This window comes from Halichoerus grypus, chromosome 3 (assembly GCF_964656455.1).
Source record: "Halichoerus grypus chromosome 3, mHalGry1.hap1.1, whole genome shotgun sequence".
Classification (NCBI taxonomy): domain Eukaryota; kingdom Metazoa; phylum Chordata; class Mammalia; order Carnivora; family Phocidae; genus Halichoerus; species Halichoerus grypus.
In genome coordinates, this window is record NC_135714.1 from 149,092,208 (window position 1) to 149,116,754 (window position 24,547).

At 37.2% G+C, this 24,547-nt stretch overlaps 1 protein-coding gene and 1 pseudogene across 2 annotated transcripts in view; both read left to right on the top strand.

The window, feature by feature from the left end:
• Positions 1-24,547, top strand: part of GALNTL6 (polypeptide N-acetylgalactosaminyltransferase like 6) — a 1,190,952-nt gene that overhangs the window by 858,503 nt on the left and 307,902 nt on the right. The window lies entirely within an intron of this gene.
• Positions 20,832-22,450, top strand: LOC118531479 (ras GTPase-activating protein-binding protein 1 pseudogene; annotated as a pseudogene).

Consider the following 24,547-nt stretch of genomic DNA (forward strand, 5'->3'; position numbering starts at 1 on the left):
CCATTAGATGCTGACCTGTAATTATTCCACCTCTATTAATCAACCTATTATTGCCCCCATCTTTATTATCTACTTTGCATGGTTTATATATGTCACCCTATTTCATCTTGACAACTATCCTATGTGGTACAGATAAGAACATTCCAACGCAGAATAGTTAATAATATGGTGTGATGTAAAATTTGCTAAGACAGTAGATCTGAAGTATTCTCACCGCCAAAACCAAAACAGAATGAAACAAAATATGGGAACTCTGTGAGGTGATGGATGTGCTAACTAGCTTGCTTGTAGTGATTATTTTCCAGTGTATACAAATATCAAATCACTATGTTGTACACCTTAAACATGTACAAATTTTACTCATCTATAATACCTTAAAAAGCTAGGGGGGAAAAGAACACCAACACAGAAGGTTAAGGAATTTGCCCAAGATTATACATTTTTTAAGTGGTAGATGCAGGATTCAAATCTATTTGAATATTTTATACCATTTCTCCTAAAAAAAAATACATATGGGTCCCTTATCTTCTCCCAATAATTTCATTTATCCCCCAGGTTTTCCCTTAAACATAGGTATCTCTGATTACTTTTTTTTCTCATTTTTATTCTGTACAAAGATCTTTAGAGCAGAATTCTGATAATTCTTATCTAATTTCATTTTCTCATTATAACTATGGTTATAAGTATAACCATATAACACATGAGTAAATGCATTTCACTGCAGAATTGTAATCAGCCACGGCTAGGCTCTTTTACAACAGGGTCAAAAACAGAATGAAAGAGGCTCAAGCATGTAGACACAGGAAAAGACTTTTTAATCATTATGGTATTTGATATTAAAGAATCATGTAGCACACTTTAACTTTATTCAGTTCTTAAAATCTACATTAATTAAAATGGATTAACAATCATGATGACAAACATTTTTGAGCCAGGCTGAGGGAAGCATCTTTACATATGTTTTAATACTTTCCTCTTTTAATCTTCAATATCCTTATGAAATAAATAGTATTATTATCTACATTTTATAAATGAAAAACCTGAATCATAGAGAAGCTTCACATCCTACCTAAGATTCCACATGTAATAAATGACAGAGTCAAAAATTGAACACAGACAATCTGACTCCAAACCTACACCATGTTAAGCTAATAAGATAATAAAATATATTATATATATATACACATATATATAAATTATAGTAATGAAAGAAATAAAGAAAGAAAGAAAAAGAGAAAGAAATTTAAAAGGTTTAAAAGTTGTGGAGAAGATACCTGGGTGGCTCAATCGGTTAAATGTCTGCCTTTGGCTCAGGTCATGATCCCGGGGTCCTGGGAATGAGCCTCACATCTGGCTCCCTGCTCAGAGGAGTCTGCTTCTCCCCCTCCCTTAGCTCCCCTCCTCCCCCGCTCATGCTCACTTGAGCTCTCTCTCTTGCTCTCTAGCTCTCTCTCTCAAATAAATAAAAAAAAAAAATCTTAAAAAAAAAGTTGTGGAGAGAAAAATTCATTAGGATTAAGAAATCTAATTCACAGGATTTTTTTTAAATTAATTTATTTATTTGAGAGAGAGAGTGAGAGTGCACACATGACCAGGGGAGGGGCAAAAGGAGAGGGAGGGAGAGAATCTCAAGCAGACTCCCTGCTGAGCGCAGAGCCTTTGGTAAGGCTCAATCTCACAACCCTGAGCCATGACCTGTGGGTAAACTGAGAGTCTAATGCTTAATCTGGGCCACCCAGGTGCCCCAAAATCACAGTTTTTAACCAACTGTGTGAATTTAGACAAGCCATTTAGCTTCATGCACCTTCTCTGTGTTTCCCTTTTGCCATCTATAAATGAAGTCCTTGAGTCTAGATAATTGCCATATCTTCTACTTCTATAATCCCATGATCCTATTTTTAAAAAACCTTCCCTTTCCTTCTCATCCTTACTGACAGGAAGCACTTCTGAGACCTCAAACTTTATTATATAAGCCTTCTTTGATTATTTAAAATCTGTACTATTTAAGTACAATCAAAGACTGTCAAAACAGATATTTTATGCCTAGCGTGGATTGAAATGCATGATTCCCTGCAGAATGCAAGGGTTACAAAACAGTAATCAGTTGAGACAAAAATTTGAGATGAGTATTGCATTTCACTACAGAATTATAATCAGCCAGGGCTTGGCTCTTTTGCATCAGAGTCAACAGCAGAATGATGGAGGCCCTGAGCATGTAGACACAGAAACAGATTCTATCTATTAGCAGAAACTGCAGCTTCACTCATACCTCAACAGCACATCTCTTCTGATTGAAGAGACCCTTGGGTGCCCTTTTTCCAGGTTCTATGTGGAGGCTTGCCCTCTACCAATATAACTCAGGAAGGGTAATGACAGGTAATCAAGCAGAATTAATCAATTGTTAATGCCTGGTAAATAATGAAAACTTACTTGGTTTGTTCTTTGTTCTGCTGAAAGAGTACACAGTGTTCTTGAAGTATCTAGGATTCTCTGTAGTATTCTTCTCTTTGTTATTTCATTTTCTCCTGAAAATAAGATTTTATCAATTTAATGGATGGAAAAAGAACTCATGTGACATATGTTTTATATCACTTTATTCATGATGAATTAAAAACAAATAGTGAAGATATATAAAACCAGTATCTTAAGGTAAATGATAATTAGTACATATAATAAATGCATATACATATATATGAAAGTATATGTATCTGTAAGATAAGATCTGAACAATGTTCTGTAAATAAAAAATTATAAGTTAACATAGTAAAATTAATATCTAATATTGGTATAATACTTTACAGTTTATAAATCATTTTCATGACTATCATTTTATTCTTTAGAGCATTGTTTGTGGTTATATTATTATTCCTATATCAAGGCTGAGAAGAGTGAAATTCAGAGTATCAAGTCATCATTGCAAAAAACTCTGGAACACCCAGAACTTCTGAGTCTCCCTGTGTCTTTCAGATTCAGTACCCCCAATTTACCACAGAGAAACACTGGACCCACGCAACTCTGAGGCATATGTCTTCCTTCAACATCAATATATTTCTTAAGTAGAACTTCCACGTCTGTTTATGGCCTGGAGAAAAAAGATGGGACAAATCATTCAATTTCACAAAATTAAAACTCTCAGAACAAACAAAATAAAGTTTGAGTGAGAAAGGGAAGATAAAGGAAAAAGGGAGGAGACACAATATAACAACCAACATTGGGTGGACAGAATATAGAATTCATAACCAGACAGATAATAACCTAGGTAGGTAGATAAAACAATAACAGATAGTATGTAGGATATTGACTGGCAGATTTATTGTTTTATGATTTAAAATAATGAAAAAAATAAATTGAGGTCTTATTTTAGATCACTTAAATGCAGTTTTATAAGAATGATAACATTAGCATTTCTTTTTTTTTAACATTAGCATTTCTTAAAAAGATAGTTCATCAAATTTTTTGTGTGGCAAATCCTTAATAGAAAAGTGGTATATCATGTATAATAAACCAATGAAATTTAATATCAAAAAATCAAAGTGACACTAAATGGAATAATGAAATCAAGGATAAGCTCAAAAATTAAAATACGTCTAGTAGAAAATGTACAAAAGTATTTGGGCTAGAGTTTTTGGATAAAATACAGGATACTCAGTAAAATTTGAATTTTAGAGAAACAAGTAATTTTTTAGTATAACTATGTTCCAAATATTGTATGTATTCTGTATTTTTTTAAGATTTTTTATTTATTTATTTGACAGAGAGAGACACGGAGAGAGAGGGAACACAAGCAGGGGGGAGTGGGAGAGGGAGAAGCAGGCTTCCCGCCGAGCAGGGAGCCCGATGCGGGCTCGATCCCAGGACCCCGGGATCATGACCTGAGTGGAAGGCAGACGCCTAACGACTGAGCCACCCAGGTGCCCCTGTACTCTGTATTTTTATTTGATAAATCTGGCTACCCTATTGTGGGCTAATATAGCTGGGAAGTGCTAGTAGAAGTGAAATGGGACAGTACCTTCTCCCCACCTGGGAAGGCCTTTATTGATGGTTTTGTGACTGTGACATTTAAAGCAATCTTAGCCTGGTCAAGTCCATGAAGTTCTGCAAATAGAGATTTTAGTTTGGTAACCTGCCTGAATATGTTCCCCATAAGTTGAGAGAAAGAAATTTGGAGAAAAAAATCTGAACCCCTCCTATACAGTGGGGTTTATATTCATTATATTGCCTTTAATTTTGACAATACATCTACCTGTAAGAAAGGTGTTTCTAACCCATTCTACAGATGAGGAAAACGAAGCTCAAAGAGAAAATTTGTTTCCCAAAATGTGAAACAAGTTTATGAACCTGTTTCCTATGCTTATTTCTCTCATTAGCTCAGCTTCCATTAGATATTTGGGAGTGTATGAGACATTCTGGCCAAAGACAGAGACCCAATCCAGCCAAGTATCTTCAGAGCCAAAGAAACACAGCTCCAAATGAGAAGCTGTAGTGTCTGCCTTATCCTCAAAATGAAATTTTTGTTTCTTGGATCATAATGACCTATGATCCAATACACAGTACTAGGCAGAGCCTTAGATGTTCAGAGCAGGCAATAAACATCGAATCACTTTTACATGCATGATGAAAAATGCTTTACTTGATGAAAAATGGTTCATCATGTCATTGTAAGGCAATATTAAAATATTTTGGCAATTGAAAATGTTCACATCCAATATGACTATTTTATTTGTTTAAATCAATGTGTCAAAGTATATATAATAATTCTTTTAACTCTTTTAATTACAAACACTTTTTACCTGGACCCTTAAAAAAGGATTTGTATTTATGGTTTTTTAATGGAAATCCATGAAAAAGTAATCTCACAGATTTACTAGAAAAGATACAGCTCTTATTACTTGTCAATTGATCATATCTGTACAATATATAACAACTTACAGCCAAAGATATTACAGTCAGAAATAGAAAGGGAAAGGGTCACAGTCTAGTTCTGTTTGTTAAGAATCTAGTTAGCTGCTGAGCCAGTAACATGTAAACCAAACAGAATGAAGCAGTTAGTGAAACACTGGCCACAACCAAACAGATTGGATGATTTTTCACAAAAACTTCCAGTTAACTGGGAGTAGTATTCTTTATTCTAAAAGCAAATAGGGAGAAGCAGGGGTTGACTTTCTTTTGTGTGAGCAGTGTAAACTGTAGGCATTACAGAGACCATTCTTGTGACCTCCAGAGGATGGCTCATTCCCAAACTCATGGATTCACTCATCTGCCAGAAATAGAAATCATTCAACTTAGCCCCAGCTTTGCAAATCCAGTTCATCCAACTTTAGATGAATCTAAAGAGAACAGATAGGTAGGGGCACTTGGGTGGCTCAGTCAGTTAAGTGTTTGACTCTTGATCTCAGCTCAGGTCTTGATCTCAGGGTTGTGAGTTCAAGCCCCACATTGGGCTCCCTACTGGGCATGGAGCCTACTTAAAAAAAAAAAAAAGTACAGATAAGGAGCTGTCTGTTCTTTACAAAAATTGCTAGAGTGAAGACACACCTCTATCCCCTCAGTTATTAGCTATTTCAGTATCCTGACAACACAGAAAACAAGATCAAAACCTTTAAAATTAGGTTGAGAACCTTTTTGTACATAAACAGAAAGCAGTTTATTATATCAATCATCAGGTATTTTGTAGTATGACAGTCTTGTATTTCTAGTTCCCAGACTTCCAACTAGTCCATTCATTCATTATTTCATATGCACAGTTTTCTATGCATTATTTATTTATTCGATTATCATCTATTCAGCAGCCACTCTAACAGGCCTAACCTTAGATGTTGGGGAACACAATCAATTGTAAACCAGTTTTTGCTCTTAAGAGCCTTCAGACTTGATCATATATATTAAAAAAAAAAAAAAAAGGTCCTGTGTGAAATGTTAAATAATAATACAATAAATTAGATGATCCAAAAATATCTGATTAAATAAGTGCTAAATAAGTAAAACATACCAGGGTCCTTAAGGGAGAGAAATTAGGTCATGGAAAAGTAAGAAAAAATTGGATGCACTTTTTAAATAATAGAAATTAAATGGGGAAGAGCACAAGAGGCATTTGGGGAAGGAGGATAAAGTGGAGACTGAACACAGGGCAGGGCTGTTCCTTTTGATGGCTTTGGCTCACTCATGTTTGCATTGCCCAATGGAGTCGTGTCAACACCAGTGACAGTGAGACCCACACGACTGGTTCCTGGTAGTTTCAAGACTGAAACCTGAGCCCACTAAAAATGATAATAATGTGCTAATAGTGAAAATGGACAACAGGGGCACCTGCGTGGCTCAGTCGGTTAAGTGTCCGACTCTTGATTTCAGCTCAGGTCTTGATCTCAGGGTCGTTAGTTTAAGCCCCATGTTGGACTCCATGCTGGGCGTGGAGCCTACTTAAAAAAAATAGGGTCACCTGGGTGGCTCAGTCAGTTAAGGGTTAAGCAGGTGGCTCTTGGTTTGACTCAGGTCATGATCTCATGGGTTGTGAGATTCAGCCCTGCATAAGGCTCTGTGCTCAGTGGGGAGTCTCCCTCTGCCCTTCCCCTCATTTACTCACTCTTTCTCTCTCTCAAATAAATAAATCTTTTTAAAAAATGGACAACATATTTCATATGTACGTTAATTAGACCTTGCTGAGGAATGGCCTTTAAATATTTATCATATTTTAAATTCTTTTCTTCTTTTATAAAATGAAAAAGTAATGTAATTTAATTATCAACTAATTTACCCCAAATTATACAATCAAACAGGTATTGTCTCTTTCTTTTTTTAATTTTATTTTATTATGTTATGTTAATCACCATACATTACATCATTAGTTTTTGATGTAGTGTTCCATGATTCATTGCTTGCGTATAACACCCAGTGCTCCATGCAGAACGTGCCCTCCTTAATACCCATCACCAGGCTAACCCATCCCCCCACCCCCCTCCCCTCTAGAACCCTCAGTTTGTTTCTCAGAGTCCATAGTTTCTCATGGTTCATCTCCCCCTCCAATTTCCCCCCCTTCATTTTTCCTTTCCTGCTATCTTCTTCTTTTTTTTTAACATATAATATATTATTTGTTTCAGAGGTACAGGTCTGTGATTCAACAGTCTTACACAATTCACAGCGCTCACCATAGCACATACCCTCCCCAATGTCTATCACCCAGCCACCCCATCCCTCCCACCCCCTACCACTCCAGCAACCCTCAGTTTGTTTCCTGAGATTAAGAATTCCTCTTATCAGTGAGATCATATGATACATGTCTTTCTCTGATGTCAATCAAAGTTAAATTCTTTTTTTAAAGATTTTATTTATTTGTGAGAGAGTGAGAGTGTGGGTGGGGGATGGACAGAGGAGAGCAGACTCCCCTCTAGCATGGGGTCACCCACGGGGCTCGATTCCATGACCCTGAGATCATGACCTGAGCCAAAATCAAGAGTTGGATGATTAACCGACTGAGCCACCCAGGCCACCCCACCATATTTTAAATTCTTAACAAGATGTAAAATGTTCTCAGTCTCTGAATTTCTGTAACTTCCTTATACTTGGCCAATCAAACACTGCCTCAATTTAAGACAGAAAATTTTGCATCTTCTGACACCAGCGTCACCTTTGGTAAAAAGTATATTTTCCAAGTACAACACAGCTCTGCATGTTTTTCTGCATGTATTATGGATAAGGAAGATGGTTTAAGCTTGATTATATATTTAATTATCATATTTATTAAATGATATACCTCACTTAAGACTGGTGATTCTCTGTCCTCTTCTACCCACCCCAGCTATGAAGAATCCACTGCTGGTATCACAAATTGGGCATTTTTCCTGCTAAGTCCAGGATTTTTCTCAAAAAACTATTACTCCAAAAACTAGTCAGAGATGATGCATGAAATAAAATCTATCAGTGTACTTTACTATATTCAAAGTATTGTGCAAACTTAAATCTAGGAAGACCTTGTGTTTAATGAGCATATGTAAGACTTTTTTTTTTTAAGATTTATTTACTTTAGAGAGAGAATATGTGAGTTGGGGGAAGGGTAGTGGGAGAGAGAGAGAGGGAGAGAATCAGACTCCCTGCTGAACTCAGAGCCCCACAAAGGGCTCAGTCTTACAACCCTGAGATCATGACCTGAGCCGAAATCAAGAGTCAGACGTTTAACTGCTTGAGCAACCCAGGTGCCCATAATGAGTATATGTAAGATTCTTGAGTGTTGCATTCTATAAAATATTCTAACTAGTACTTACAATAATCTTAAGAGATAAACAAGCAAAATAATATCCCCTTTTTATATATGAAGTAACTGAAATCCAGAAAGATTAAACAGCATGTTTAAAATCAAATAGTTATGAATGATAGAATCAATATCCAAACCCAAGCCTCTAACTCCCAAGTCAAATGCTGGTGTGTCAAAAGCCTTAAAAAAGAATATACCAACCTTCCATCTCCTAAGAATTTAATCAGTGGGATAATCAGATAAGTACAGGTAGATTGGACTGTTGTTAATAATCGTGAAAAAAAGCCTTAATTTCCATCAATTTGAAATTGATTGAAGAAATTTTGGTTCCCACATAAAATGGAATATGACACAGTTGTTAAAAATTATAAGTTTATATTTATCGGCATCAAAAATGTTATAACATGTTTCAAAGTTGTTAAAATAAAAAATATTTTTAAAAAATAGTGATAGTATGAAGTGCTGGTGAGAATGTAGAGACATTGGATGACTCATACATTGCTGGTGGGAATGAAAAATGGTACGACCCCTCTGGAAAATAATTTGGCACTTCTTACAAAATTAAACATGCATTTATCATATCGCTCTGGCAAGTGGACTCAAGGGCATTTGTCCCAGGGAAATGAAAACTTACGTTCACACAAAAACTTGTACATGAATGATCATAATAGCTTTATTCATACTAGCCCAAAACTGGAAAAAATCCAAATGCCCATCCTTCTCACTGTCAATGTATTTGCTTTTTCATCATGTCACCCTCTGATTCAAACCATTCAGTAGCATCCTGTTATCTATCAAATACTGTCTGAATTTTTCAACTGGTGTTTAGTCTTTCCAGAAAAAGTCTCCAGCCTGCTTTGTCAATCTTGTGAGTGTTCTAAGTTTCAGGTGCACTCAGCTACTTTTTATTCCAGGCACACAATTTTCATTTTCCACCTTCTATGCCTTTGCTTATGCTGCTTCTCCCACCTAAAATGTTCTTATTCTTCAAACTTCTCATTTCCCAGCCCTATCCTTTTTTTTTTCATTTACTGTTAACATGCCAATTACTCTATGAGACTTCTTGTTCATTCTAGGTTGGGGTTAATTCATTTTTGTTCAAAGACAAAATGACTAAACTCATACTTCTTCATTGATATTGTAGTTACCTGTGCATGTGTTCCATGTACAACTAAATGTTTAGTTCCTATAGCACTTAAGATACTGTTTTGAACATGTTAAGCAGTCCAATAATGGAGTTCTCAAAAGTTTCAGATGTACAGGTAAAAATACTGTGGGAAAATTACCATAAATAGAAAAGGGGAGAAGTGTGGAAGGGCAGAAATGGAAGCCAAAGACTAGTACAGGTACAGTTTTTAGAAACCTGGATAATGAAATACTAAAGCAAAGTAATTTAGGAAATCTTGTTGATTAGTGTAAAATATGACCAATTTTTGTCATTTGGTCATTTATTTTTCATTGACATCTCTACTCAATTATAGATGTCTTGATTGCTAAAATGATAGCCTAGGCCAATACATCTCTTGGGACAGATCTATGGAAAATTTGTCCCATACCAGCCTCTTTATCCATTTATCTGTTCACTCATGCATATAGTAAGATCTATTCCTGTGATATGCAAAGGCACCAAGAAAAAGACTAAGCCGGAATGGATTAGCAGAGTAACCAAAATAAAACCATAGTCTTTCACTCTCAAGTGTGCTGTCCCTGAAGAAGGGACTGGAACATCTTTCTTCTCATCCACTTTCTTGTATGTTCCCAAACTAACTCCTTTATAAACTTTTCATCCACCCATCACTTCTCCATATTTTAAAATACTAGGCCAGAGTGAATTGTCTTTTTGAGTCTAGAACTAAATAAAAACTAATCCTTTCTATAATTTAGCTAGGCAACTTAGAAAAACAAAAACAAACAAACAAAAAAACTGAACCAGCTTCTTTCATAGCACATTAAAGGATTTGGGGGGGTACGTCAGAGGGAGATCTATTTCCAGCCTTATAGTTCCCCATCTGCTTGTCTTCTAGGCCAGTTAGAGGTGTAAGCAGTCAACAGATAGCCTGTCCCTCTGAGGCTGGAGATGCTCTTTGCCATCCGTGGGTTAGATATTAAACATAACAATATCTTGCTTAGGTTTTACCAAAGAGACTACTTGAGAGTAATCTAACTCAATGTCTGTGTTAGGAACTTGATTAATATTCAAAATAATTAGACCACTGCATTTAAAAATAAATCTGTGGAGATTAAGTGTTACTCTGGTCCTCAGGAGCTTTCTTCTGTAATACTATCTTTTTTCTCCAAGGGAATAAATATTCAATAAGGACATTCTGGCCACATATTTGTCAATCGTAAAGGCAAGAATGCAAGTTATCTATATGATTATTTTGATGAAATAGTATGTACAAGCAAATTTTTGTAGAAAAAACAGTGAGAAAACTAGAGGTAAACACTATAAACATTTATTTCATTTTTAACTGTATTAAAACCTGTACATCAAAGTACTAAGTGGCTGAATCATACCTATTCCTGAATACAGGAACAGAACCCATTGTTATGCCTTGTCCTTTGAGTTTCTATGCTCCTCTAGGAATGAGCTTTTTCTTCAAAAGATCCAATCATATTTACATTTTCAATGCACTTTAGATCATCTATATTTCGTTCCTGGGCCTCACACCTCTCTGGACAAGATAATGTTCTTTTGTGTTTCAAATTTAGGCTCACACACATAATAAAAACACAATAATACACAATTCCTTACACGAACTTCACATTGTCACATGTTCACCTGATTATTACAACTGTGTGGTGCAGGCAATATCAGAATCCTCATTTTCCATTGGACAGCTACATATAGAAGAATGAAACTGGACCATTCCCTTACACCATACACAAAGATAAACTCAAAATGGATGAAAGACCTCAATGTGAGACAGGAATCCATAAAAATCCTAGAGGAAAACATAGGCAGTAACCTCTTCGACATCAGCCACAGTAACTTCTTCAAAGACACATTTCCAAAGGCAAGTGAAACAAAAGCAAAAATGAACATTTGGGACTTGATCAAGATAAAAACTTCAGCACAGCAAAGGAAACAGTCAACAAAACTAAGAGGCAACCCACAGAATGGGAGAAGATATTTGCAAATGACAGTACAGATAAAGGGCTGGTATCCAAGATCTATAAATAACTTCTCAAACTCAACACTCAGAAAACAAATAACCCAGTCAAAAATGGGCAGAAGACATGAACAGGTACTTCTCCGAAGACATCCAAATGGCTAACAGACACATGAAAAAATGCTCAACATCACTAGCCATCAGAGAAATACAAATTAAAACCACAATGAGATACCACCTTACACCAAAATTAACAAAACAAGAATCAACAAATGTTGGTGAGGATGTGGAGAAAAGGGACCCCTCTTACACTGTTGGTGGGAATGCAAGCTGGTACAGCCACTCTGGAAAATAGTATGGAGGTTCCTCAAGATGTTAAGAATAGAGTTACCCTATAACCTAACAATTGCACTACTAGGTATTTACCCCAAAGATAGACGTAGTGAAAAGAAGGGGCATAGCAGTAATGTCCACAATAGCCAAACTGTGGAAGGAGCCAAGATGCCCTTCAACAGATGAATGGACAAGGAAGATGTGGTTCATATATACAATGGAATATTATTCAGCCATCAGAAATGATGAATACCCACCATTTGCATCGACATGAATGGAACTGGAGGGGATTATGCTAAGTGAAGTAAGTCAAGCAGAGAAAAATAATTATCATATGGTTTCATTCATATGTGGAACATAAGCAATAGCATGGGGGACTATAGGGGAAGGGAGGGAATTCCGAAGGGGGAGAAATCAGAGAGGGAGATGAATCATGAGAGACTATGGGCCTGGGAAACAAACTGAGGGTTTCAGAGGGGAGGTAGGTGGGGGGTGGGGGTAACAGGGTGATGGGTATTAAGGAGGGCACATGCTGTGATGAGCACTGGGTGTTATACGCAACTAATGAATCACTGAACACTACAACAAAAACTAATGATGTACTATAGAGTGGCTAGTGAACATAAAAAAAAATTAAATATTTTTTAAAATTTAAAAATAAAAACAAGTAAAAAGAGAAAAAAAAAAGTATCTTCATTTTCCAGGTAGAGGCCAAGCCTCTGAAATGTCTGCTGACCAATCCAAATTCTTGATACCAGTAAATAAATGACAAACCCTAACCTCAAAGCCAGTGTTGTTGATTCTAACCCAACGTATAAATGTAATTTTTTCCTACCAAGTCATAGAATATGCTGATACACAAACTCCTTTTAAAGGATCTATATTTCACAGATTTTTGGTTTTAGTCTGACAAAAAATAAACCACACACACGCACACACACACATACACACACAATAATATTCAACTCCAGAGAACATGTACCTAAAATTTCCATCTGCACCATATTTGATAAGGCGATCTATATGTGAGCATGTGTATGCTTTTAGGTGAATGGAGAGTTAGCTCTGTTAATAATTCCTTAAAGCTTCTGAATTTTTCTTTCATGACCTCTCCAATTTATGCATTTTAATGCTAAGATAATTTTTTACTGTATTTGCGGGAAAATAGTTTTAGCATTTGGCAGATTGCAGAGAATGTCGGTTCTCATTTTCTCCATTGGGCTGGGTAAAATCCCTGAGGAAAACAAAAAAGGGGCAGTGTCAGGATCATAAATATTCAGTTCCATGCTGCTTCTTTAAAGGCAGAAAATGTAGGACTTCACAGGCACAAATAAGCTCTAAATTTACTTAGAGAAAATGGATGTGTGATGTGTCCTAACTATCCTCCTTAAAATCATTCTGATATTTGATATTTAGAATGAGTGGTAAATGTGTTTCTAGAAATAGGATACATTGTAATACTGTTTCCAGAGATCTTTCTCTTTTTATTCACCTGGCATTAAGAATTACTTATAAAATTTCACAATTTGATTAAAAATTAATATGACAGCTGTAGTCCACCAACAGGGAAAGACCCCATAAATAATGCATCTGGCAAACTAAGGAATAACTAATAAGTTTAGATTTGTGGTAAATTATTAACAACTATGTAGCATATGTGTTTCTATTATTTTGCCCAAGATTGGGATATTTATGTTTTAATGATTTTAGTAATAGATTCCTTTCTGTAATCTAGGTGAAAAACCAGAAACTATGGGACTAAATTGAGGATATTAAAGAATTGATTTTCACCATTTACCATCATTTAAAGAAGAAATATCTATTATAGCTAAGAATTCTTAGACTTAGTATGAATAGTGTACTTTGCTTTTTTTTAGTTTTTAAAGTAAGATTTTTTTATTAATATATAATGTATTATTTGTTTCAGGGGTACAGGTCTGTGATTCATTAGTCTTACACAATTCACAGCGCTCACCATAGCACATACCCTCCCCAGTGTTTATCACCCAGCCACCCCATCCCTCCCACCCCCCTCCACTCCAGCAACCCTCAGTTTGTTTCCTGAGATTAAGAGTCTCTTATGGCTTGTCTCCATCTCTGGTTTCGTCTTGTTTCATTTTACCCTCCCTTCCCCTATGATCCTCTGTCTTGTTTCTCAAATTCCTCATAACAGTGAGATCATATGCTACTTGTCTTTCTCTAATTGACTTAAGATGTGATATATATATATTTTTTTATATATATACACAATGGAATACTATGCAGCGAAATAAGTCAATCAGTGTACTTTGCTTTTAATTGTATGGATCCTGTGCTAAATGTTTCACATGCAGCATTATCCTTTTGTTATATATCAGGTTCAGCTATTTTTTAAACACATTAGCACTAAGTTGTTCTTCTTTTATGAATTACCTTTTTATGAACTTTAGGAGAAATGGAAAGCCTAAGAAACTCCTTCTCTTACTATTATATTGTATAAAAAGAAGCCAGAATATGAAAGTTTTCAATAATGAGCAAACGAAAACATTCTAAATGGATTATTGATTGAAAGTTGGGATTTTCTGGGACATAACCCTAAAATTTTATAATTGGAGTCTTCAAGGCAACATCTATAGTTCCCCACAGTATAGCCTTTGGTGTCATTGATAATCTGTGAATGAATCATGGTGGCGACGCATAATGATATGTCCAAAGTCAAGGATGCTAACTAACTGCTCTGTGTACAAAAGCAGGAGAAAATTAAACAAACCAAAATTGTAATATGAGAGATTAAGCTTAGAAATAATGGTCTATAAGGGATATCAACAGTAAGACTGGTTGTACTACGCATAAAATTGCAGAAAAGTTTTTTAGATAATTAAAAATGGAACATATCCTCCCCTTTCTCTAGTTTGGAGCACTAATTAAGTTCTAGCACTATTTTTTTCTTAAATTTAGAGATAGCACAGGAGCAGGGAGGGGCAGAGGGAGAAGGAGAGAGAATCTCAAGCAGGGGTTTGATGTGGGGTTCAGCCTCACCACCCTGAGATCATGACCTGAGCCAAAACCAAGAGTCGATGCTCAACCCAGTGAGTCACCCAGGTGCCCTTAAGTTCTAACAGTATTTATCTAATTTTCAAAATACGTAAGTTTTCAGTCCTGAAATTGTTAATAGACTATGAATTATGCTATCTGTTAGGATTGGAAAAGTAGCCTATGCTTCCTATTCCCTCATCCCACCTATGTAATAAGTCATTAAATTCTATCTTTCAAATATCTCACAAATCCCTTTATTTACCCCCATTCCCCACACCACCGGCACTCTGCTAATCAAAGTGACTGTCATTCTCTTCATCTGGACCAACAAAATCACCTCTAAGCTGGCTCCCTGACTCTACTCTTGCCACCATCAGTATATGCACCACACTCCAGAGTGGCCTTTTTTTTTTTTTTTTTTTTAAGATTTCATTCATTTATTTGACAGATTGAGAGAGAGAACAGGAACAGAGGGAAGAGGCAGAGGGAGAGGGAGAGGCAGATTCCCTAGCAAGCAGGGAGCCCGACGCAGGACTCCATCCCAGGACCCTGAGATCATGACCCCAGCCGAAGGCAGACGCTCAACTGACTGAGCCACCTAGGTGCCCCAAGAGTGGTCTTTTAAAAGCACAAATCAAATATCTCCCTACTGACTGCTAGATTAGTATAAACTCTTACCCTTGTGTAGGAAGCCCTCCCCAGTCTGTCTCCTCCCCAGCTTCCCAGCCTCATTGCACAGCTCTCTAGCCCTGAGGGAGGTTTCTCCGGTCCTCCCCGGGACCCCCAGAAACAGCTCACTCTCTACATCGCGGGGCTTAGGGGAGCCATTGAAAAACTGAGTTCTTATGCTGAACACTGGAGATTTTGATTCATTTTATCTTATGTAAAGCCTGGTAATTTGCATATTTTAAAGCTGTTTCCACTGTGCACCAGGTTTGCTGTTCTTTTTGGCTTGAATCACAACCCCTCTACGGCTTTGAATGGAATTGCTTTTTATTCAATTTATAATGCACTGGCTGCCCAATATATGCAAGTCGTCATGGCAGAGATGTTTCATATGAACTCCACTGTTTAAAATAATTGTGACACAGACATATTGTTTAACAATTCCTCGGGGAACAAAAACCTTTTTAACAAAATTGGCTTGTGTACCAAGGGCTAAGAAATATTGGTGCATTTGAGCAGTAAGAGAAAGCAGATCTGTATCCGCTGTGCTATTTCTGTAAAAGACTTCTCAGGGCATAAGTGAGTGAAAGCCAACAATCTATGGAGTTGGCAGCCGGGAGGAAGCCGGAGAGCACTATGTCTCTAAGCAGAGACTGCAAAACAGAAGGAAAATAAGAGCGTTCCCTCCATAACAGACCTCCATGGAGACTTGGCCTGACATTCTTTGCCAGAGAGAGAGACATCCACAAAATTTTCCAGGAATCCCCTCCTGTTTCCATCAGCCGACAGGAGGAATGTGCTTCTGTATGTGCCCGTAAGCATTTTATGTTATTTCTACCACCAGTGATACAATAAAATCAAGTGGGTTAATTGTTAAAGAAAAGAGTTATTTAGTTGCTTCTGAAATTAAACTAATATTATACACTGAGTAGTACTTAATCTTTCTTTAATGATTCCAGAGTGTCCCATATTCATAATTATGATTAGCAATTACTTTTGAAATCACTATAGTGTAGTGGAAAGAATGCTAACTGAGCTTGGTCATTCCCTAGCTGTATAATCTTTGGCAAATCATGCTTGCGATTTATCATCTGGAAAATAAAGATAATTCTATGTATCTCACAAATTTTTGTGAAGATTAAATCATATTATACAAAGTACTCATTATAGTTTCTAGGGCATAGATGAGACCTTTTAAGTGTCAGTCACATTTCTTCTCCCTTAATAATGTAGATAAGGAAAAAGTAGGAGGTCAAAGGCTTAAAAAAAATCAGAACACTAGACAAAGGAATATATAATAACTAACTGTACTGAAGCCAGAAACAACCAGGAAAGATAAGTAAATAATGACGAAAAGGGGTGTGGGGTAATTTATAACAATGGCATAAATAGTACCAACAGCTTATGACTGTCTCACAGCTTCATTGTGAGGTCCCCTTTCATTAATTCTTCATCAGAGGTTTACTTTTTACCTCCCAGATATTCATCTTCCTTTTTTTTTTATTTTTTCATACTTGATGGAGTATATTTCCTTCTTAATTTGTTTTTATTATCAATATTTTTCTTTTCAAGGGATTGTAATCTTGGACAGTCTTCCCAAGTCACTAAATTTTTTAAAGGCTCCTTTCCTGGGCATTAATACCCCTTTGTCATCTAAATAATGTATTATTCATTTGTTGTCCCTTGTCAATGATAACGTGTGTGACTCAATCAATACTGAGAAACCCTTTTGTGTAACTTTCCTAATTATACCTCTAAACTTTCAACTACCTAATGTTTCCCCAGTCACTGATCAGGATGTCTTCCTATTCTCCATAGTGCAAGACTTGAGAAGACTATTTTTAGTTTTAACTTTTCTCTTTATAAATCACTCTCTACCTCTGGGCTAGCCATCCTTAATTTTTTCTGTCCTAAATGTACGAACCTTAAAAGAACCTTTTCCTTTTGTCATTTCATATAATTTTAAATATTTGAATAAAAAATGTTGACTTGTCTAAAAGAGATACAGGCTTCCTCTACTTTGTAGGCATTCCTAGTTCTTGGCTTTTGTGTTTTTTTGTTTTCCCCGGACTGCTTTCTACACAACAGATTAAGAGAGAAAAGCTCCACTTCAATAAATGCATTGAAGTTTTTACGAAAATGAAAAATGAGAGATAATACTTACCACTAAATATTCTCAGAGTAACTAGAAAAGATGAGTTTATCTTATATGACTGATTTACCACATTATATATCCAATATTATTCCTTCCATTTGCTTCCCCTGGACTACATTATTTATTTATTATTTATTTAGTTACTTATTTTTAATTGAAGTATGTTGACACTGGACTACATAATTTAAAAGTAAATCTATATCCAATTAACTTAATATGCAAGGCAATAATTCTTCAAAAATACTTATGTCAGGACACTAAATCATCAAACTGTAGCTCTGACCTGTTTGGTTAAGTGGTTATCAAGAAAATTAAGATTTTCCAAATGTTTTTTGTCACAGTAAACTATATGAATAAGACAGTAAAAACAATATAAGCCTCAGAATTTCTGAGGACTGTAACCATTATATATATGTATGTGTGTGTATACATATATATACATATATGCATTTAGAACCCTAACAATTACAAATATATATATTCATTTAGACCAGTTTTACTCCACTTTTATTGTATAATTACTTGTATATTAAATATTTAAAAAACAGTTTTAGAATGCAGGTTCTTAAATTCTTTGGTCTAAGGACCCTAACAAGCTTTTGTTTATGTGGTTATAATCTATCAAAATTTACCTAACTAAAAATTTTAAATGAGCATTTAAAAACAGGAGAACACAAGCATACATCCCACTAACCATTTGTGTGATGGTGTTTCACATGTCATCTACTCTGCACTAATGACAGAATGAGAGGGCAAAAGCAACTAATATTTTAGTATCATTATGAAAATAATTTTGAGCTCACAAACCCCTGACTGTCCTTACGAACCCCTGGACTAGAAGAACTGGCATTTTCTCAAAAAGAACAAATTTCTAAGGATGCTCCTGACTGTTCTATGTGGATTTTAAAAATACAGCAAGGTGGGTGCACTGGGTGGCTCGGTCAATTGGGTGTCCAACTCTTGATCTCAGCTCAGGTCTTGATCTCAGGATCGTGAGTTCAAGCACCACCTTGGGCTCTGTGCTGGGCATGGAGTCCACTTAAAAAAAAAAAAGAAATATGGAATAGGGAATATAGTCAATGATGTTGTGATGGCATTGTATGGTGACAGATGACAGCCACACTTGTGGTGAGTGCAGCATAACATCTAGAGAAGTTGAAACACTAAGTTGTACACGTGAAACTAATGTAACTTTGCGCGTCAACTATAATTAAAAAAAAATTAATACTCTCTGAATGCCTCTTAAATAAATAAACAAATAAATAAGCCACCCAGCATCTTTTGATTTTTATCTGGCAGGTGATAGGAGGCTGATACTGATTTTCCACATCCAACCTTACAGTTCCATTTTAGCCTGTGACTGTTAAATCAGGTGGATCTCAAGAAGCAGGGGTGTTGATCTCTAAATAAATAAAAGTGCTAAATAAAAGCATGTGTTTCACTGGAGAGCAGTTGAATAAATTAATTCAAGGTAAGGCAGTGTAAGTGTGTAATGAAAGCTTAAGTAGTGATTGTGAAGTTTAAAAAAACAAAATCACCATTCAAAACACAAGTGGATAATAGGAAGAAAGAAATGGATAGGAAGACAAATAGATGACAAAGAAACTAATGGTCATTGGTTGAAGGACATTGTTAAAATGTAAAGGACTTGAATATCACTTCAGTTTGTCTACACAGAGAAGTAATAAAGCCAGGATTAGAAAACAGTGCTCATGGGATAATTAGGGAACACATTAGGCAATCATAAATATACTATATTATTAAAACATGGTTAAAATAATAGGTATTTAGACATACAACAGGATCCATATGATGCAGCCTATCTTAATGGTTTTCCTGGGTGACAGATATGACTCAGAGAGAGCAATTGCAAAGTAAGTTTATTTTTTTGACCACCATTCTCACAAATTTGGCAGTGGCCTAGTTCTGCCCAGGCATCTGGATGAAAATCCACCCCATGGGGCGCCTGGGTGGCTCAGTTGGTTAAGCGACTGCCTTCGGCTCAGGTCATGATCCTGGAGTAACGGGATCGAGTCCCGCATCGGGCTCCCTGCTCAGCGGGGAGTCTGCTTCTCCCTCTGACCCCCCTCCCTCTCATGCACTCTCTCTCTCATTCTCTCTCTCTCTAATAAATAAATAAAATCTTAAAAAAAAAAAAGAAAAAGAAAATCCACCCCATAAGTGTGGTCACTTGAAAGCAATTAGAAGTCCTAAAGTCTCACTAAGTTGCAAATCATAGGTTTGATTCTATAGTTCAACTGTCTTTTGCTACGTGAGAATCAAAAATACAGGGGGACCATGTACAAATAAGGAAGTGGGAGTTAGTCTGTTTCTTCTCCTTCCCTATACAGGCATACATTATTTTATTGTGCTTCACTTTATTCTTTACAGATACTGCCTTTTTTTTATAAATTGAAGGTTTATGGCAACCCCGTGTCTCTGAGTCACATTTTTTTAATTCTTACAATATTTCTAACTTTTTCATTATTATTATATTTGTTATGGTGATCTGTGATCAGTGACCTTTGATGTTACTATTATAATTTTGGGGTACCATGAACCATGCCCATATGAGATGGTGAACTTTTTTTTTTTTTTAGAGAGAGAGATCATGTGCACACACGTGAGCTGGTAGGGAGGGGCAGAGGGAGAGGGGGAGAGAGAATTCTAAGTAGGCCCAATGCATGTCTCGATCTCATGACCCTGAGATCATGACCTGAGCCAAAACCAAGAGTCAGACACTTAACCAACTGAGCCACCCACGTGCCCCAAAGATGGTGAACTTAATAGATACTTGTATATTTCCGACTGCTCTTTGGACCACCCCTCCCCCCATCAGTCTCCTTCTCCTAGGGCCTCCCTCATCCCCAAGACACAACAATATTGAAATAGGCCAACTAATAACCCTACAATGGCCTCTAAGTATTCAAGTGCAAGAAAGACCGTAACATCTCTCACTTTAAACCAAAAACTAGAAATGATTAAGCTTAGCAAGGAAGGCAGGTCAAAAGTCAAGATAAGCTGAAGGCTAGGCCTCTTGCACCACCCAGTTAGCTAGGTTGTGAATGCAGAGGAAGGGTCCTTGAAGGAGAAAGGTAATACTCCAGTGAACACAGTGAATGATAAGAAAGAGAAACAGCTTTATTGCTGATATGAAAAAGTTTTAGTGGTCTAAACAGAAGATTAAACCAGGCACAACATTCCCCTAAGCTAAAGCCTGATCCAGATCAAAGCCCTCACTCTCTTCAGTTCTGTGAAGGCTGGGAGAGGTGAGGAAACTGAAGAAAAGTTGGCTGGGGCGGATGCAGTTGCGTGAGGGGATTTTGCTTTCTGCCGTACTGTGGAGCAAAGCTTGTTCCTCTCCCGCTCAGCCGCGCAGGTTGAATTGACCAAAGCAATGGTTATGGAGAAGCCTAGTCCCCTGCTGGTCAGGCGGGAATTTGTGAGACAGTATTACACACTGCTGAACCAGGCCCCAGACACGCTACACAGATTTTATGGAAAGAACTCTTCTTATGTCCATGGGGGATTGGATTCAAATGGAAAGCCAGCAGATGCGGTCTATGGACAGAAAGAGATCCATAGGAAAGTGATGTCACAAAACTTTACCAATTGTCACACTAAGATTCGCCATGTTGATGCTTATGCCGCTCTGAATGATGGTGTAGTGGTCCAGGTGATGGGGTTGCTCTCTAATAACAACCAGGCTTTGAGGAGAGTCATGCAGACATTTGTCCTTGCTCCTGAGGGCTCTGTTGCAAATAAGTTCTACGTTCACAATGATATCTTCAGATACCAAGATGAGGTCTTTGGTGGCTTTGTCACTGAGCCTCAGGAGGAATCTGAGGAAGAGGTAGAGAAACCTGAAGAAAGACAGCAGACACCTGAGGTGGTACCTGATGACTCTGGAACTTTCTATGATCAGACTGTCAGCAATGACTTAGAACATTTAGAGGAACCTGTTGCTGAACCGGAGCCAGATCCTGAACCAGAACCAGAGCAAGAACCTGTATCTGAAATCCAAGAGGAAAAGTCTGAGCCAGTATTGGAAGAAACTGCCCCTGAGGATGCTCAGAAGAGTTCTTCCCCAGCACCTACGGACATAGCTCAGACAGTACAAGAAGACTTGAGGACATTTTCTTGGGCATCTGTGACCAGTAAGAACCTTCCACCCAGTGGAGCTGTTCCAGTTACTGGGATACCACCTCAGGTTGTTAAAGTACCAGCTTCACAGCCTTGTCCAGAGTCTAAGCCTGAGTCTCAGAGTCCACTGCAGAGGCCTCAGAGGGATCAAAGAGTGCGAGAACAGTCCCAGAGCAGACCTAGACCAATCCGTGAGGCTGGTGAGCAAAGTGATGTTGAACCCCGAAGAATTGTGAGACACCCTGATAGTCACCAACTTTTCATTGGCAATCTGCCACATGAAGTGGACAAATCGGAGCTTAAAGATATTTTTCAAAGTTATGGGAATGTGGTGGAGCTACGCATTAACAGCGGTGGGAAATTACCCAGTTTTGGTTTTGTTGTGCTTGATGATTCTGAGCCTGTTCAGAAGGTCCTTAGCAACCGGCCCATCATGTTCAGAGGTGAGGTCCGTCTGAATGTGGAAGAGAAGAAGACTCGAGCTGCCCGGGAAGGGGACCGTCGAGATAACCGCCTGCGGGGACCTGGAGGCCCTCGAGGTGGGCTGGGTGGTGGAATGAGAGGCCCTCCCCGTGGAGGCATGGTGCAGAAACCAGGATTTGGATTGGGAAGGGGAATTGCTCCAAGGCAGTGAATTGCTCTTCAATTGATCTTCACGCAGCGGTACAAATCTCCTAGCTCCTGCAGAATGGTGAATTTCTTACACCAGCCTTTGGTATCCTGGAGTTTGACCCTAGTCTATTATAAACTGCTTAAGTTTGTACAATTTTACTTTTTTTTTTTTTTTTAAGATTTTATTTATTTGACAGAAAGAAAGACAGCCAGAGAGGGAACACAAGCAGGGGGAGTGGGAGAGGGAGAAGCAGGCTTCCCCGCTGAGCGGGGAGCCCGATGCGGGGCTCAATCCCAGACCCTGGGATCATGACCTGAGCCGAAGGCAGACGCTTAACGACTGAGCCACCCAGGCGCCCCTACAATTTTACTTTTTGTGTTAATTATGTGTGCTCCCTTTCCCGCCCTTCCCTCTCCTCACCTTTTAGTCCTTCACTTCCAATTTTGTGGAATGATATTTTAGGAAAAACAGATTTTTAAAGAAGAGAAAAAGACTGAATTTCCTTGCTTTACTTTTGCATATACAGACTGGATTTTTTTTAACAGCCGTTTCCCCAAAGGAATGTGTCTTGCTTATTACTGACATTTAGTATGTTTCATTCATTGGAATATTTCTTATTTTCTATGTGTTTCAAAAGCCTGTGAGAAACACAGGATTTGATAAACATTTTGAAGGCAGGAAAAATCCAAATTGTTTCTTCTTTGAGAGTCATGACTACCTTCTGGTATGTAGAAATTGCCATTGGAAAAATTGACAGTTTTGATTCTTGCTGGTATGGTTAAAAAAATAAAAGGTGTTAGTAGAGTTTTTTTTTTTTTCTTTTGATATGTGATCACAAAACAATTATAAACCTGTTTTTACCATTTAAATTGTGAGAAAGGTTTTAAATGTCTAGAATGCAACTGATCTAGATTTCTTTTGAAGTAGTTTTTTCATGTTTAATTTGTATTTGCAAAAAAAAAAAAAAAACAAAAAAAACCCAAAAACAAAGAAACCCCAAAATCCAAATAACACAAAACCAGGGCAAAACTGTTGTGCCTTCTATTTATCTTTGATTCCAGCCTTGGCAGTTGTTTAAAGAAAAAAAAAAAAGTCTAGATTTGTTTTATCAGGTGTAGAGTATGTTGGGAATTGAAGAATCCCTCTTTCACCTGGTATGTCTTCTGTTCATTTGTTATGCCTTATTCTTAAAATTGAGTCTCAACTGGAATGCCTTTAAGGACAGATATGCTTCTATGAGAGGTCCTTTGACCTAAGTAGTCCAGCATTTGTATTGTTTTATTTCGGTAAATATTCAGAATCCTAATCACAGCCCATAAAAAGGAATATGACTTTAACATTGGACTTTGTGCTTGAGTGTCTGCCCGTTTTTTTTTTTTTCTTTAAATCATAGCCATATGGTAAATTTTCTATTTTGTTATGGTTCTCTTTTATTGATGGGCATGCAGTGGGTGTTTCTTGGAAATGGCCAATTTTTATTAAAATATCTCTGGAAGAAAATTTTTTAAAAAGTTGGTTGGTTCATGAGGTTTAAGGAAAGAAGCCACCTCCATTACAGAAGAGTGAAAAGTGAAGCAGCAAGAGCTGATATAGAAGCTGCAGCAAGTTATCCAGAAGATCCAGCTCAGATAATTAATGAAGGTAGCTGCACTAAACAACAATTTTCCAATGCAGATGAAACAGCCTCCTATTGGAAGAAGATGCCATATAGGACTTTCCGAGTTAGAGAGGAGAAGTCAATGTCTGCCTTCAAAGCTTCAAAGGACAGGCTGACTCTGTTGTTAGGGGCTAATGCAGCTGGTGACTTTAAGTTGAAGCCAGTGCTCACTGACCATTCTGAAAATCCTAAGGTTTTTAAGAATTATGCTAAATCTACTCTGCCTGTGCTCTATAAATGGAACAACAAAGCTTGGATGACAACACACCTGCTTACGACATGGTTTACCAAATATTGTAAGCCCACTGTTGAGAACTACTGTCCAGAAAGAAAGATTTCTTTCAAAACTGGCTGCTGGTTGAGAGTGTGCCTGGTCACCCTAGAGCTCCAATGGAGATAAACAATGAGGTTGATGTTATTTTCATGCCTGCTAATACAACATTCATTCTGCAGTCCATAGATCAAGAAGTAATTTCAATTTTCAAGTCTTATTACTTAAGAAATACATTTTGTAAGGCTCTAGCGCCATGATAGTGATTCCTCTGATGGATCTGGGCAAAGTAAACTGAAAACCTTCTGGAAAGGATTCACTATTCTAGATGCCATT